Raw genomic sequence first — 17,482 nt, 5'->3', positions numbered from 1 at the left:
TAATGCTCATTTCAAATATCTTGGTATTAATTAGTGCCCTCTATATTCACAAATACATTGATGCTCGTTTTGGATCTCTTGGTATTAATGCTCTTTATATTCACAAAAATATTGATGCCCAGTTTGGATCTTGTAGTATTGACACTCATATAACTTCTACAGATTCATTAACACAACACACCTTGCTTATTGATATCCAAAGTAGTATCTACTCAACGCTCATAGATACAATTTTCGATCTCCTCATACTACTACCTCTAATTTTCTTTGATGTGCCCTAGACATGCTTTTAACAAATTTGCTATTTGTCCATCATTACGAGAGTAGGTCAAACTGCACCATGTTGCTACTCTTGTATTAGAGAGCAAGGTTTTGGATACACAAAGTGTAAAGGTTTGTAGCTGGGAACAATTTTTCCTTAAGTGCACTACTGGGAAAGGGCTTATAGGTGAATCCAAACGAGTGGCGAGCGAAGTGTGGCACCCGCTACAGCTTATTTCAAAAAGTAGCAGTGGCGGGTATCAAACAACAGTCGCCACTAAATATGACAAAGCAGTGGCGAGCGGAAACTACCGCCCGCCACAAGTATGCTCCCATGGGTGTGCCCACGTCCTGAAACTGATTAGTGGCGGGTCATTACCTACGCCCGCCACTGCAACTAGTGCTAGCAGTGGTTGGCAATTATCTAAGCCAGCCACAAGATCATATATTTATTTATTCACGAGATAGAACTAGCGTGCTAAGTGCTGCCCGCCATAGTAAGTTTAACCCTACTCGGTCAGTACCCGCACGTAACTACTCCCGTCGGTTCCCTGCCTTTCGATCGATACACAGTTCAGGAGGCCGTTACTATTTGTCGTGGCAGGCGTGTGCCAGTACCCGCCACTATTATTGATGGTCACATCCCCAAAACGCATCTGGATCAAAACACAACATGTGTCCTCCTCTGTCGTGGCCCGCTCCCTCCCTACGACACCGACGTCCTCCACCGCGGCCTCCCATCCCCCCTCACCCTCCCCTGTCACCGCGACATTCCTCGTCATTCAGGATCCACGTCCTCCGTCACCCCCTCCCTCATCATGGCAGCCCTCGTCCGCTAGGATCCCCGTCCTACGTCGCGACCCGCACCCCTTGCCGCGGCAGGCCTCGTCCGCCGGGGTCCCCATCCTCCGTCACGGCCCGCCCTCCTCGCCGAGGCCTCTCCTCGTTCGTGGGGTCCCTGTCTTCCATCGCGACCCCTCGTCACGGTCCCCTCGCAGCGGCCGCCCTCGTGCGCCGGGTCCTCGTCCGACAGCCCCCTCATCCACAGTGGCTTCCCTCCTTCGTGCTCCAGGCCAGCAACAGGGAGCTGACACCCTCAGCCGAGGCCACAGATCCATCTGTCCGCCTCACGCTCAGGTAATTAAATTTGATTCATGTTGGTGATTATATAGGGCCGGCCATTCGGTATAGACCAAAAGTTCGGTTTCTACCGTTCCATGTTTTTTCAAATTTGGTTACCCAATCCATAAACCGAAAATAAGAGCTCAAAACAGAAAACCGAAAATTTGGTTAACCAAAAAATCAGTGCGGTTTTCGGTTTTAAACCAAAAATACCTTGAGTTGAGCAACTGAGCTTTAAGAGCCATAGCGAGACCCACATATCCAGAATTTTATACTTCGGCCGTACACGTTGTGGACGAGCAAAGCCAGCCCACATATCTGCCTGCCCATGTAGCCGTGAAAAGTTTATTTCTCGCCCTCCGCGGTAGATAGTTGGAGTCCGCACGGGCGCCCAAGACTGGGCCGGCCCTCTTTGCTTTTTCGTCCAAATTTATTTTTACTTTTACTTTATTTCGTAATTAAAAAATTTCAAAAAAGTTCTGAACATGATTTTTTGTCAAATTCTCGAATATTTCTTGAATTAAAATATTGTCTTCCCATTTTAAAAAATGTTTGGAACATTAATTTATTTTCTCTTTCCGATTTTGTTATCAAATTCAGAAATATTCAAAAATTGTTGGGGCTTTAAAAAACATATATTCAAAAAAAACAATTGGTTTTTAATATACTATTGTTTTCATAAAATGTTCCCAGATTCAAAATAATGTCTGCGTTTGAAAACATATTTTATAATTTGGTTATGAATGTTCAAAAAATGTTCCGTTTTTAAAAGTTGGTCGCAATTTAATAAAATGTTTCTGTTTTGATAAAAGGTTCATGTCTTCATAAAATGATGTTGTTTCAAATTTTGTTCATTTGCAAAATGGACGGAATATTAAAAACATCGTTCGTAATTAAAAAAACAAGTTTCCAAGAATATTCAGCAAGTTATATTTCAAAAAAGTTCAAAAAATATTTTAAATCTGACGTTGGACTATGTTCTTAATTATTTGCGTCGGCCATTGCTTAGCAGTAGGCATTTGTTGCCTTGGCTAGCGGCACATGGTCGGGTAAGGTCATGTGTTCAATCGTTCAACGCGTGGTTTTTTGGATTATTACTCATGCCTTGCAAACACATATTATTTCGGTGCCTGCCAGTGGGCTGGCCCAGACGCGAATTGTTATGTGTCCCATGCGCTATTTGTCGCAACAAGCGTCTTATCATAGCTCCCACGCAGCTGCCCTAAGAAAAGACAAAATAATATACGTATGCATTTTGTTCCATCCATTTCATAGTAGTTCCCCAATTTTTTTGGTTATCCTCCAGGTGGGCCAAACTGGACCTACCACGTATTTCTTTTTCTGTCGGATGGACGAGCAGCAAAAAACAAAGGGCACAAGGGGATTGAACTATGGACCTTCCCTATTGTGCTGACGGATAAAACCAACTCAGCTAGCTTGCAATTATGATAGAAAAGGTCCCATGTTGGAATTTAATATAAATCACACCGGTTTTTATACGTGCCTAAGTTGTCTGAAAATAAGGAGGTTGTGTGAGAATAAGGAAGTTGTCTTGTGAATCATGAGCAGAACGAGGGACTCCACAAATTATTGTCGGAGTTAACTTTCATGTGCCAATAAAAGATAGTATGTTGGTTGGCTATAATGGAAAAAAAATTGCAGGCACATGCTAATAAAAGAGAATATGCTGGTTTTGCTCTAATTAATAAAATTTATGGGAACATGAGCGCAAAAATAGTTGAGAGAATAAACCTTGACAATGAAGGGACGTTCATGCCTGGTTATGCGAAGCATAATTTATGCGCTGCAATTAGTAATCCATCCGGTTACGTCATCGTAGGAGAAAGTGGTCGAAACAACCATGCTTCGAAGGTCGCCCCGCAACAACCAAATGAGAATGCAACCACACCTCTGAGACAGAGGTGGACCCGGAACGAAAAAAGGTACCAGCTGGGTGGTCGCCGCCACGCTGACCAGCCCCACCACTATTAAGATTTCGCCGGCCCAAGATGACCCGTGAGAAGACCGTAGCTCCTCGCACTACTAGGAAAATGCCTACTAATGGCGCACCAGTTTTGCCTACTAATGGCGCACTACTGGTGCGCCATTACTACCACGCCACTAGTATTTTTTACTAATAGCGCACCACTGGTGCGCCATTAGTATCTCGTATACTAATGGCGCACCACTGGTGCGCCATTAGTGCGCCATTAGTATAGACCACCATGCGCCATTAGTATGCCTCTCAGGGGGCCATATTTACCCATGTACTTTGGCATACTAATGGCGCACTGTGGGGTGATGCGCCATTAGTATCCTTTGGCATACTAATGGCGCACTGTGTGGTGATGCGTCATTAGTATCATTTGGCATACTAATGGCGCACTTTGAGGTGATGCGTCATTAGTGTGAATATTAGGTTTTATTTTTTTTACTTTTCTGATTTTTGCACAGGTTACAAAATATATTATTGGACAGAATATAGACAGCAGCACGCAGCAAAAGCAGATTCATCGAATACAATAGAAGATTAGTCTCCGAATACAATTCATCATATTACTCTCCGAATTCAAAAGACCGAACAAAGATAAAACATTACAAGTCTCGAGATCGAGAGTAGCGAGTTTGTCTTCACATTACAAGTCGATATCGATCATCTAAACTACCATCACACAGAAGAGAGCTGTGGTCATCACGATGAGCATCATCGCGATGAAACTGGTCTTCATCCGATTCCTCCAACGCTCCCTCCTCTCTCCCGCTAGATAGCGGGCATATCTAGATTCCGCCTCCGCCCTAGTGGTGTACCCTTTGTAACTGTTACCGCTAAAATGGTGAACCTGTCTCCAACACTCCTCCCAGTCATCGTAGACTCTGGGAACCTTACCCTTGTACACGACATACGACGGCATCTCTATGCACAAGCCAAACAATAGACATTACATAAGCAATATATAAGTATGCAACAAAAGGATCGGAAAAGAAAAGTAAGACATTAATAGCACGATTCATGGTCCTACTAATAAAAATAGCATCGATTACATCTAAGTTGAACGACTATCCAAACCAAAGAGACATACAATTCATTAAAGTTTAATTACAACGTGAGCCAATCAATGTTTCAGAACTAGACATAGCATCACTACTTTCGACTCGACTCATGGGACCGGAGCGTGGATGAAGCCGCCGTCTGCCGTGATGGTCATGAAATTGTGGGCGTTGTCAGCCTGCATATGTAGCGTTGTGTCTATCTCACTGTTGGACGGTTGATATCTGAGGTAGAACTGCCCCGAGGTATGAAGGACATCTTGATGGATGATGTCCGCAAACTCCGGCTGGATGCGAAAGAATTCTTTTCTGATGTCCGCGTCCTGGATTGCCGACAAGCTCGTGGCCCAATCTTTGAGATTATCTGGTAGCAGAAGGTGATGATGGTCCCGTACGATCGTCGGCATGTGATGGAGGGCGTAGTAGGCATCCTTCTGACCGCCAGGCGGCTGCTTGACGCAGGAGAACATCGTATTGTGGGCGAACACGTGCTTGCCGTACCTACGAACTGGCTTGGTGAAGGTGCCTCCAGATTTGGCGTAGCCGGGGAGAACATCATCAAGAACTTTCTTGATATTTCTGTAGTCTATCTTGGAGTCACGGTTCGGGTCAAAATACGTGGTCATGGAATATTTCGGGCTTAAGTGGATGTGTGTGCAATGTGTGTCACTGCACAGAACACGGAATGTTAGAAACAAAAAAAGAACGATCGAAATCGAAGAAATCATATGTTACGGGGCGGTTAAGGGATGACTTACTCGGGAAAGTAAGCCACGAGGAAGTTATCCTTATCTGGGTTTGCCAGAATGACGCCTTCGAGGTGTGAACTCACGACTTGCCGGTCCCCAGCGCTGCCCAAGAGCTTGGCATGCATGTAGAAGGGGTCGACTATCACGATGTCCGGGGTCTTGTCTCTGATGATCCGCATCTCCATACTCAGCGAAAACAGCCGAACGAAGGTGTAGTGCAGCGGATGAAGGTTAAACATAGCAAAGATGTCATCAAACCGCAGGACGATCGTACCCCCGACGGTGCCATCCACAAAGCCCTTGCCCTCTGGCACCTTGGCCATGAAAACCGGGTATGCCAGATCATTCTCTCTGAGACGCCGCTTCTCCAAAGAAAGAACACTGTCATGCAGACTCCGCATAGCACCGGTTGCAGCATTGAGCATATTTGCCACCTATGTTGGGTTTATCATAGGTTGGGCCTAATCACTTGGCACTAATCACTTGGCTCTATTGCCACCTATGTTGGGTTTATCATCTAGGGTTTATCGATGCTAAGGAGAATTCTAAGTTGGGCTTAATCACTTGGCTCTATTGCCACCTATGGTTTAATGCAACAAGAATGGTGGGGCAGTTGATCCTACTTAACTAAGTACTAAGATACCCCGGCCCATGCATTAGTCGCAAGTACCCCATATGTCCTATTTTTAGCAAAGTCATGCTAAAATTCACGGAAAAATCCAGCATGACCTTTGCTCAAAATAGGACATATGGAGTACTCGAATTTGCCGGAACGGAAGTTAATCGACATTCCGGCAAACTCAAGGGCCTCTCGGGGTACCTGCAAAATCATTATCCCAAGTACAACATCATCACAAGTACAGCAGCAGCAGCAGTGAAGTCGCCAATGGGTCATTTCAGAAGATCACAAGTAGCATCATAACAAGTACAACATCATCACAAGTACAGCAGCAGCAGCCGTGAATATAGGCATAACAGTAGCAGCAGCAAGTTTATTCTTCTTCTTCATAAACACTAATTATCTAGTTGAGCAATACAGCGACAGTGTGAACAAATAAAAACACAAACTAGAAATTATACTGTCATGCTTTTAGTGGCAGTGACAGTGTTTTTAGGAAACACTGTCAAATTTCAGCTGGTATGACAGGCAAATATTGCGACACTATTACCTGCAAAACAGTGTATTTGACACTAGTATGCTTAGTTGAGCAATACAGCTACAAATAAAAACACAAATAAATGAGATGCACATATTAGGAAAGTAACAAGCAACCTCGCTTCGTAATGGCATTTCTGAACCTCCTAGGTTTCTGCCATTTTATTTTTCCCACCGTATATGTTTTTTGATTCATGTCATGGTACTTGCTGTCAAACCAAGTATTTTCTTTTTACATAATCTGGGAAGTTTCCTTCTTACTGTCTCACTATCTTACTGTCTCACTACAAAAAACTAGTATGCTTAGTTGAGACTAGTATGCTTAGTTGCATTATGACAGGCAAAAACTACAAATATTTGTGTTTTTAGTTGAGCAATACAGCGACAGTGTGACAGGCAAGTTTCAGCTAGCAAAGTGTCACGATTCAGACAACAGAGCAGCTAAGCATAGCAAGTGGCTAGTTTAGTCAGTATACTAGTACTCTTTAGAAAGCATGAGACATATATTACCTGGAGGAGACTTCGTTGGAGAGTTGCCTGTGAATTGAAAATACAACGAGATCAGCAAAGGATAGTAAGATATATACTGAAATTATCATAACAAAATGCCAGCTACTGCCATGGTCAAAGAATAGATTATGATAGCTAGACAAGTACAGGTCAAACTAGATAATTTTCAGAACCGGTTTAACCACCGCAGGATAAAACAATGCATCCAAGACTGGGCTTAGACTAATATCCTCATAGCATAATCTGACATCAAGCAAATATTATAAGAACAGTGAAAATGTATGTTCACTGCAAATGAATATGGACCAAGTGTTCTCATTAACTACTTAAAGAATTAGTTTCATATTGTTGCATGAGAATTGTAGAGAGAAAAGATACATGGTTCTACTTCTGGGTGGAAGAATGTTTGATCTCCTTAGGTATAGATAGTTTTATTTGATTCTATGTTGATGGTGATAAACTTTTTGGTTTTCGGTTCTCTTTATTTGAAGCTGGATGTTAGTGATAGCAAATTGTTATATATCTTCCCTCGTTTAACACGATTTAAACTTCTGAGAGAAACATGGTGACAAAACGAGTGACAAGAATACAACCAGAGGCTGAGCACACAATGCAGATTCAAGTTCATGACTTTAAAACAAACCAGGAAAATGTTTGCATTCAAATTGGATTGAACACAACAATTTAAAGAAAAAAAAGGGATGCATTCGAACTACTTCCAACTGATTACTCTCAATCAATGAATCTAGTATATCTGCACTAACTTTCATCAACATCAACAAAAAAAATGCCGTGTCTAGCAGCACATCGAGTGGGCGCTGTAATATGAGCCACACCAGAGGCTGAAGCAAGGCCAAATTCATCTGACTAAACAAAAAACCTGAAGATACACTAGCTTGGGGAAAGCAGAGCTATTCTAGGACGGCCAATCTGAGCTGCCTGCAGTTCATGATTCTTTTGGAGATGTAGCTGTGGCTGTTTGCACTCTCAGGAACCACAACCACCCGTCCAGCAGCGACGCAGGGCACCCATTCAGGGATAAGGATGTTTCATATTGTTGCATGAATCCAAACTCACTGAAAAATTCACTAATTGAGCCTAGCTACTTAAAGAAAAAAATTCTCCAACCCCCTTTCCTTGTCCAAATTTCTCCAACCCCCAACCCTAGAACACATCAGAAGGAAATCAAGAGGGGGGAGAGGGGGAAGCGGCTCGGGTGCTCACTGGGGAGGTCAAGGGTGACTCAGGGCAGCTGGAGCTAGTCGAGGCGGCACGAATTCGGCATCGAGCGGTGGCGGTCCTCTAGAGCAGGCCGCGCGGTCGAGGGCGTCGAGCGGTGGCGGTCCTCCTGGGCGTCCGAGCTCATCCTGGTCCTCGTAGTCGAAGAGGAAGACGGCGGTGGTCCTCCTGGGCAGGCCGCGCGGTGTTGGACGGCGAGCATGACGAGGGCGCAGGCGGGGCTGCGGGGGGAGGGGGCGCTTGGGCGGGAGGACGTCAAGGGCGCTCGGCTCGGGGATGGCGAGGGAGGCGGTGAGGGAGGCGGCGCTCGGCTCGTGGACGGCGAGCACGGGGGGGGGGGGGGGGCAGCGGGTGAGATCGATGAGGCAGGGGAGAGATTAGAGAGATTGGGGATTTAGTGTGTGTGTGTGTGGGGGGGGGGGGAAGCTTACTAATGGCGCACCCCGCAGCGGTGCGCCATTAGAATGTTTTTTTAGATAGCAATGGCGCACCCCGCAGCGGTGCACCATTAGAATGTTTTTTTATTACAGTTCGAGCACTCAGGTTATATTCCACCTAACAGTATCTCCATCAGAACACACACACTAGCCCGATTGGTCAGCACGTAGCACACACACTAGGAGGTCCTGGGTTCGATTCCCAGGCTCCCCATTTTTTGTTTTTGTGCATTTTTTTCTTTGCACATATCCTTTTATCCATGCATCCAAATATAACATGTCACATCTGCTAGATGATCAGAATTTCATGTAGAAAAATAATATGCAGTTTGTTGCCATGTCAACAACATTTAAAATGTTGTTTGATATTTATTTGTGTTTAAATATGTTCAAACTTGTTTAAATCATAACAGTAATATTTTTTATAAAAACAGTAATAATTTTTTAAAAAATATCATCAAATTTGTTATTTGAAAATATTTATGAATATGAAAAAATATCATCAAATTTATTATTTGAAAATATCATCAAATTTGTTATTTGAAAATATAATCAAATTTGTTTATTTTTTGCAATTTTAGTTGCATTCATTTGTGACGGTGGAGCGGGCCAGGGAGGGTGCGAGAGGGTGCGGGGGGTGCTCGGCGGCGAGGGGGACCGGATCTGGCGAGGTAGGATAGCGATCGAGGTGGAGGGGGATCGAGATCGAGTGTCCATGAAATTTAAAAAATATTCATGAGTTCAAAATTAAAGTGCCCATGAAATACAATCGAGAAATGAAGGCTATAATTTAAATACAATCGATCTTAGCTAGCTATCTGTTCACAATCTTCTTGCCCTTCTTTTTCGCAAATGGAGTTCTTCTGTGGAACGGACGTCCCTTAGGTAGGGTGGTCCTGCTTCTTCTTGTGGTGTATGCTGCTACTTCATCGTCATCGTCATGTTCGATCTTCGGGTCGCCGTACTTGTCGAAGTCTTGCTCATTGGCTACTCCATCCATTCCGATGATCTTCCTTTTGCCTCTGCTCACGACAACACGACTGGGCTTTGACGGGTCGGTAATGAAGAAGCACTGGTCCACTTGGGAGGCCAGTACCCATGGCTCATTTTTCGCGGTGACGTTTGCGCCCGCGGTCTTGGATTTGGCTTCGGATATAATCATGGTGGTGAAATACCGGTCTTCTTGTAGGACGCTCTAGGCCCATCTGACACGGAACATCGGGACCTTCTCTCCAGCGTAGCTCAGCTCCCAGATCTCCTCAATCCTTCCGTAGTATCTGTCCTTGTCGTTACTGGTGTAGGATTCTATCGTTACCCCGGAGTTCTGATAACCATCGCTCTTCATGTCCTTGTCCTCGGTGTATAATGTGTAGCCATTGATATCGTACGCCTCATAGGTCATCAGGTTGTGCTCGGCGCCCTGTGACAAGGCGAATATGAGTTGTTCTTCCGCGGAAGAATCCTCATGTAAAGGGTACGACAGAAGCTTCTGCTTGAACCAACACGTGAAACATGAGTTGTGCTCTTTGATTATATCTCCATCCATCCTCTGTTGGCCTTGGTCATTGTACGTCTTCTGAATAAAGGTTTTGTGCTCTACCACCCAAGGATCGACCACGTCTATGTGTTGTAGCGCAACTAGGTTTGCTCTTTCAAAGTCGGCGAGTCGACCCTCGAAGTCGACATGCATTTCGCGGCGACCCTCACGGTGACCCCATCCAGCGAGCCTGCCGAGGTGCCTGTTGACGGGCAGACCAACGGGGTCCTCGATGCGTAGATAATTCGTGTAGTAGGAGATGTACTCTTCAGTCAGAAAGCCCCTGGCTATGCTTCCCTCTGGACGTGACATGTTGCGAACGTATCCTTTGATGACACCATTCATCCTTTCGAATGGCATCATGCTGTGCAGGAACGTCGGCCCGAGTTGGATGATATCCTCCACGATATGGACCAGCAGATGCACCATAATGTCGAAGAATGCGGGCGGGAAGTACATCTCAAGCTCGCATAGTATCACCACGATCTCTTCCTGTAGCCTTCTGAGTTGCCTCACGCCAACCGACTTACGAGAGATGACGTCGAAAAAGTTGCATAGGCCAAATAGCGTTTCACGGACGTGCGCGTCCATGATCCCACGGATTGCAACTGGAAGTATCTGCGTCATCAGCACGTGACAGTCGTGAGACTTCATCCCGCTGAACTTCTGCTTCGCTGGGTCTAGGTATCTGCTTATCTTCCCTGCGTAACCGTAAGGAAGTTTTACTCCTACGAGGCAGGTGAAAAACTGCTCTATCTCCTCTTGACCTAGAGTGAAGCATGCGGGAGGGTAGTCATTTCCGGTCTTCTTGGCCTTTTTGCCTTTGTGACGACTTTTCGTGTCCTGCTTTGCCTCATCATCATCATCATTAGCGTGAAGCTCCTCCCTGATGCCCATTGATTTCAAGTCTGCCCTTGCTTTCGGCCCATCTTTGGTCCTCTCTGGCATGTTGAGCAGGGTACCAAGCAGACTCTCGCACACGTTCTTCGTGATATGCATGAGATCAAGGCTGTGAGGCACACGGTGGATCTTCCAGTACAGCAAGTCCCAGAAAACAGACCTCGTTTTCCATACCTTCAGCAGCGGCTCTGGCGCCTTTCGCTTCTTTCCCGGCTCTGGCGCCTTTTGCTTCTTTCCCGGCAGTGGGCAATCTTTCCAATTTTTCAACAGCTGGTCTATTTCCTCGCCGCTCCTCGTACGCGGGCGTCTTCGGGGTTCGGTTTCACCATCGAACAGATCCTTGCGTTTCCTCCACGGGTCATCGTCGCGAAGCCACCTTCGATGTCCCATGAACATGGTTTTCGAAGATCTGGGATCTCTATCTAGCTGGTGATACGCTGTGTCATCCATGCACCTGACGCATCCAGAAAATCCGTGGACCACCGGCCCCACGAGATATCCGTAACCGAGATAGTCGTGCACCGTCGTGAGCAGTGCGGCTCTCATAGGGAAATATTCTTTCTCTGCGGCGTCCCACGTATTGGCTGGCGTTTTCCACAGCATGTCTAGCTCCTCTTTCAGCAGCCCCAGATACAGATTGATGTCGTTCCCTGGTTGTTTCTGCCCTTCAATTAGCATACTCATGTGAATGTACTTCCTCTTCATGCACAACCAGGGGGGAAGGTTGTACATCCACACAAACACAGGCCAGGTGCTATGTGTGCTTCTCTCGCTGCCAAACGGATTGACTCCATCGGTGCTCGCGCCCAGCACGATGTTCCTTGGATTCTTCCCAAAGTCTGGGTGTTCGAAGTTCAACGCTTTCCACTGGCTCCCATCCTTAGGGTGACTCAGCATCTTGTCTTTTTTATTTATCTCCGGATCATTTGCGTCATCTTCTCGCTTCTTCTCCTCCCTATTCGCGTGCCAACGCAGGAGCTTTGCTACCTTATGGTCCGCGAAATACTGCTGCAGACGAGGAGTGATCGGAAAGTATCACACCACTTTTCGACGAGCTTTCTTCCTCTTCTTGTATCGAGTGACGCCGCACACCGGACATATGGTAGACTCCACGTGTTCGTCCCGATAAATGATGCAATTGTTCATGCACACATGGTATTTCACGTGCGGTAAATCCAGAGGACACACGATTTTCTTCGCCTCCTCGAAACTGGTAGGGCACTTGTTCCCCTTGGGAAGACGTTCGTGCCAGAATGGCATGTTCTCGTCGAAGCATGCGTCGGTCATTTTGTGTTTTACCTTCATCTCCAGGGCCATGAGCGTTACTTTTAGGCGGGTATCCTCGGGCCTGCATCCTTCATACAATGGAGTAACCGCGTCTATCTCCAGTTAATCTAGCTTGGCTTTCTCTCGGGCGGCAGCTCTTGCATTATCCGTCTGCTTGAGAAGCAGCTCTTGAATATGAGGGTCCTGCACCCAGCCCATCTATGGTCCATCGTCGTCTGCTCCGCCGGCATCTTCATCTTCATGATCATGCCCTTCGTCTGCTCCGGCATCTTCCTCATCATCATGTCCGGCATCTTCTACATGATGACTGTGTACAGCATCACCGTCGTGATCATGTCCTGGAGATTCTTTGTCTTCTCGCCCGCCCGAGCCGCGGTGGTTGTCTTGCTGCCCTTCCTCATTTCTTGCCCGGCCCCCATGGACGACTTCATAGTCATCTTCATCACCTTGCCGCCGATAGCCATCCATGAAACCACGCAAGAGCAGGTGGTCCCGCACCTGCCCGGAATCCGGGTCCGCAATAAGGCTCTTCAGCTTGCATCTTCGACACGGACATCTTATCTCCGTCTCGTTCTTTTGAAGCATCTCGGCCTTCGCGGAGCTCAAAAATCTATTCACGATGCCTTCGGTCATCGTGCGGACCATGGTCGCCTGCGGGGTAGAGCAAAATGATATTTTAGAACCAAGAAAAAATTTGGCATTATTTTCCGTAAAAATAGGACCAAAAAGAATGCATAGTGCCAAAATTCTCGCCGAAACGGAAATGAATCAACATTCCAGCAAAATATTGGCAACTATCGCATTTTAAATACCGGTACCTGCAAACACGAACATATATGCAACACCACAAACATATGCAACACCACGAACATACATAGATGAAGCTAGGCCACAAAAAGTGCATGTGCACGTTGTTGGAGCATGCTAGGGAGAAAAAAAAGTAGATCTACAACATAAAGATAGCTTTCCCCTTACTTACCTATCAAAAAAAAGGTAATTTAACCACTTAATTTTGATGAATCTATGGTGCAAATGAGATGAGGAGGAGGAGGCAGCCGACAAGCTTGGAGAAGGAGGTGGAGGGAATGAAGTGGGGAAAGTGAGTGTGTGGGTGTGGCTGTCCAAAATATCTAGCTGGTCCCAGGTTACTAATGGCGCACCACACACCCATGCGCCATTAGTAACCCAACATACTAATGGCGCACCCTCTGGCCATGCACCATTAGTAGTTTTGCAAAAATAATATATATATACACTAATGGCGCACTGCGGCAGAAACTAGTAATGGCGCACTAGGCCACAGTGCGCCATTAGTAGTTTTGCAAAAAAAAGAATAAAAAAAATACAGTAGTGGCGCACTTTGCGGATGGTGCGCCATTACTAGTTAGAACTAGTAATGGCGTACTTTGCCAGGATGCGCCATTAGTATGTTTGGAAAAATGAAAAAAAAATTATTACTAGTGGCGCACCGTGTGTCTGGTGCGCCATTAGTGTCTTCCACACTAATGGCGCACCGACACATGGTGCGCCATTAGTATATAGTAGTGGCGCACCATGTGTCCGGTGCGCCAATAGTGTCAATTTCATCTATTGCCCCTTTCCTAGTAGTGTCGCTCTGTCGCCCATTGCTGTGGAAACCATGTTTGATGAATACATCAATTATCTCTCCCTATACTTCTTACAAAAAGATCATGACCTTTGGAGGCCTCGAGTACACCATAGATCTCCGTGACTAACTCATCCTGTCAGGCTGGACGTCCAGCCGGGTTGAGGATTTGCCGGCACCAGAGGCTCGTCTCCCGAACCAATATCCTTCGAGGACGTCGGACCAGGCTCCTTGGCGTCCTCGGGTGAACCCTGACATAACGACTCCGCGCAATCTCCCCTCGTCGCCCAGCATGGACTCAAGTCCAGCCCCTATCTCAGAAGCTACGTCGTATTTGGAGCCGACCCTGACATTGGATCTAAAATCTCTCTTGGATCCCCTCCACGTCAAAAATACGCCGAATTATATGTTGGGCATACTTCGAGTCAACCCCGCTTATAGCCAGGCCATGGATTCTGATGAACTATCTCACCTGAATGACATGCTTAATCGTATCTAGAGCATGTCAATCTCATACGGCAAGACTTCGGTTTACGACAAGATTAGACTAAAAGCCGATGACCGAGAAATTTACATCCCACCCACCACCTACCTAGTCGCCACGGTCGATGACCTAACCGACATGCTAGACTACGCTGAGGCCACGAACATGGATGAAGATGCTGATGCCCCCACAGAAGACAATCCTTTAATAAACACTGGCAAGTGGACTACAACATCAACCTATGATGTCTATATGGTCGACACTCCCAAATCCCCTCCAAGACGTCGGCGAAGACGTAGAAGGGGTACCAATGGGGATCCCAGCGGAAACAATGCCACCACAAATAACGGTGATGCAATAGCCGGCGACGCCGATAACACTGAAGAAAACTTTCAAGCCTCCCCAGTACGGAATGGCGGCCCCGAAGGAAATCTCGAGGACGTAGATCCCGATGACCTCTTTGAAGGGGCCGACGACAACTACATGCCGGAGTCCGAGGAAGACGAGGCACCGAGGACTACATCATCCCTAAAGACCCCTTCGAAGAAGAGCGCTTTCTGTGGTTGATGTCTACTACGCAACCTTCTTCTTGTAGACTCGTGTTGGGCCTCCAACCACAGAGTTTTGTAGGACCTGGTGGATGACCTAAGGTTTATCAATCCGTGGGAGGCGTAGAATGAAGATGGTCTCTCTCAAACTTCAACCAAATAACGAAGAGTCTCTTGTGTCCCCAACACACCCAATACAATGATAAATTGCATAGGTGCACTAGTTCGGGGAAGAGATGGTGATACAAGCGTAATATGAATGGTAGATATAGGTTTTTGTAATCTGAAAATATAAAAATAGAAAGGTAGCAAGTAACAAAAGTGAGCAAAAACGGTGTTGCAATGCTTCGTAACAAGGTCTAGGGTTTATACTTTCACTAGTGCAGGTTCTCTCAACAATTTTATATTTACTAAGTGGAGGCATCATATGAGCTCTTACGTTAATCCTAAAAATTAGTAGAATTGTCCTTGCCAATTATCCCACGTACGAGACTATTTGTTGCTGGACTCTTCTATGGTCCACCAATAATTAATACAGCTAGCAGATTATTGACAACCGGACGAAGAAAAAAGATGTCGCTCTCGCCGATCCTGCGCACGTGCTGGACACAGCCCTTATACGAACTTGTATCCATGTTCCATGCAAACTAGCTTCAAGGACAGAGGTAAGAGCTGCGTGTTGACATATAAATACACAGAGTTGTATATTCATCAGCATATGAGGCATTGCCGTGTGGGCGCTCGACGTCGACGGCAATGGTAGAATACATGTGCCAGCTGACGTCGGGTTCTCGGCTTCGACGGCTATGGTACAATACACATGCCAGCTGACGTCGGGTGCTCGGCATCGACGGCGACGGTAGAATACATGTGCCAGCTGACGTTCAAGTGTTGAGTCGCTGATTGCTGAAGCAGTCCTAGCGAATCAAGTATATGCATGCGTACACTGATCCAAGATATCACAATGCACCCAATAAACCATTACTTGATTGAATCCCTCATGTATCTTACAGACCATTGCTTTGATCAAGGAATACCTAAATAATTCGATTGAGCCTACAATATGTACAAGCAAAAACGATCAAGCTACTTAATCTGATCTAATTTTCATGTTGTTGTTCCTTATGTCCAGCAGCCGTCCTTTCCTCTCTACACGCATGTCCTCTCTATCACGGGCACCATCTAATTCAGTGGCCACCCTTCTTCCTGAGGTGCATGCTGCCAGAGTGGCTTGCTTGCTATACGACCCCAAGTCACAACCTTAGTTAGCCAACTGCATGTAAAAAACACGTTCTTTTTTCAAGATCAGTTCACCATAAAAAAATTAGCACACTAAGCCGTTCTCGACAAAAATATGAAATATTTTGGACATTCCATGTTTGCTTGAGTTAGTTTTCCCTGTTGTCTATCTATTACACGGAGCATGCAAATAAGTGTGTACACTAGTAGAAAACGGGCCTATTGTCCCGGTTCCTGAACCGGGACTAAAGGGTCGTTACTAATGCCCTGACCCTTTAGTCCCGGTTCAAACCAGAACCGGGACAGATGGGCCTCCACGTGGTCTGTGCGCCGAGCCCAGGCAGGAGGGCCTTTGGTCCCGGTTGGTGGCACCAACCGGGACCAATAGGCATCCACGCGTCAGCATTTCTGTGGCTGGGTTTTTTGGTTTTTTTGAGGGGGGGGGGGGGTTTGGTGGTTTTGGGGGGTTAATTTAGGTATTTCATATATTGTGTTAGCTAGATAGCTAATTAATAGAGAGAAGTGTCCTCTCTTATGTCCATTCTTGGTCGACGTTACGTACTATACATACGTATAGAGAGGACTAGGCACGCTAGTTAGCTAGTAAGCAAACGAAGGAAACAGAAGATCGTCATGAACATATATGCATACAGAGAGAAGTGATATCGACCACCTCTCCTTCTCCGAAAGGTTGGTCGAACAACAAGTTCTCGTATATCTATCCGACACTACCGGCTACATATATACAATAATTATCTCTTACAAATATAATCTCCTAAATTACGGACTCATGGTCCACATAGTATTCTCCGTCTTCAGCGATCACGTGGTGAAGAAAGAATGCCGCCAATTCCTCTTGAATTGCTCGCATGCGATCTGGTTCTAGGAGTTCATCCCGCATCCGAAACATCTAATTTGAAGAAGGGGGTCAATACATATATATATGAATGAATGAAACTCAACACAAATGATGGTAATAAACAAAAATTGTGAATATTATTTCTTACGCACTTCATATTGTTCGTCAGAGTACCCGCCCCGCTCACATGTCGTGTGGCGGATGGACTCGCAAATGTAGTATCCACAGAAATCATTCTCTTTTTCCTGCCACAACCACTTTACAAGAAATAGAGGTCAATCAAACAGATAAGCAAGAATGCCAAATGGTATTGATGAAACTAGCGCTTGAATCAATAGCTAGGAGACGCGCGGAACATGCTACTATAGTACTTACTTTCGGGTATCTAAATTCCAGCATCTTCGGCAGTCCCGGGGATTTTGTGGTGAATTTTCTCCAAACCCTGCCAGACAAAAGAAAACAATTACTTGATATCAGGAAATTAACAAAGTTGCTGATAT

The sequence above is a fragment of the Triticum urartu genome, chromosome 7A, assembly GCF_056163025.1.
Source record: "Triticum urartu cultivar PI428250 chromosome 7A, HENAU_Tu73, whole genome shotgun sequence".
In the NCBI taxonomy this organism is placed as follows: Eukaryota; Viridiplantae; Streptophyta; class Magnoliopsida; order Poales; family Poaceae; genus Triticum; species Triticum urartu.
The sequence above is the reverse complement of the archived record's forward strand: the minus strand, read 5'-3'. Positions refer to the sequence as shown.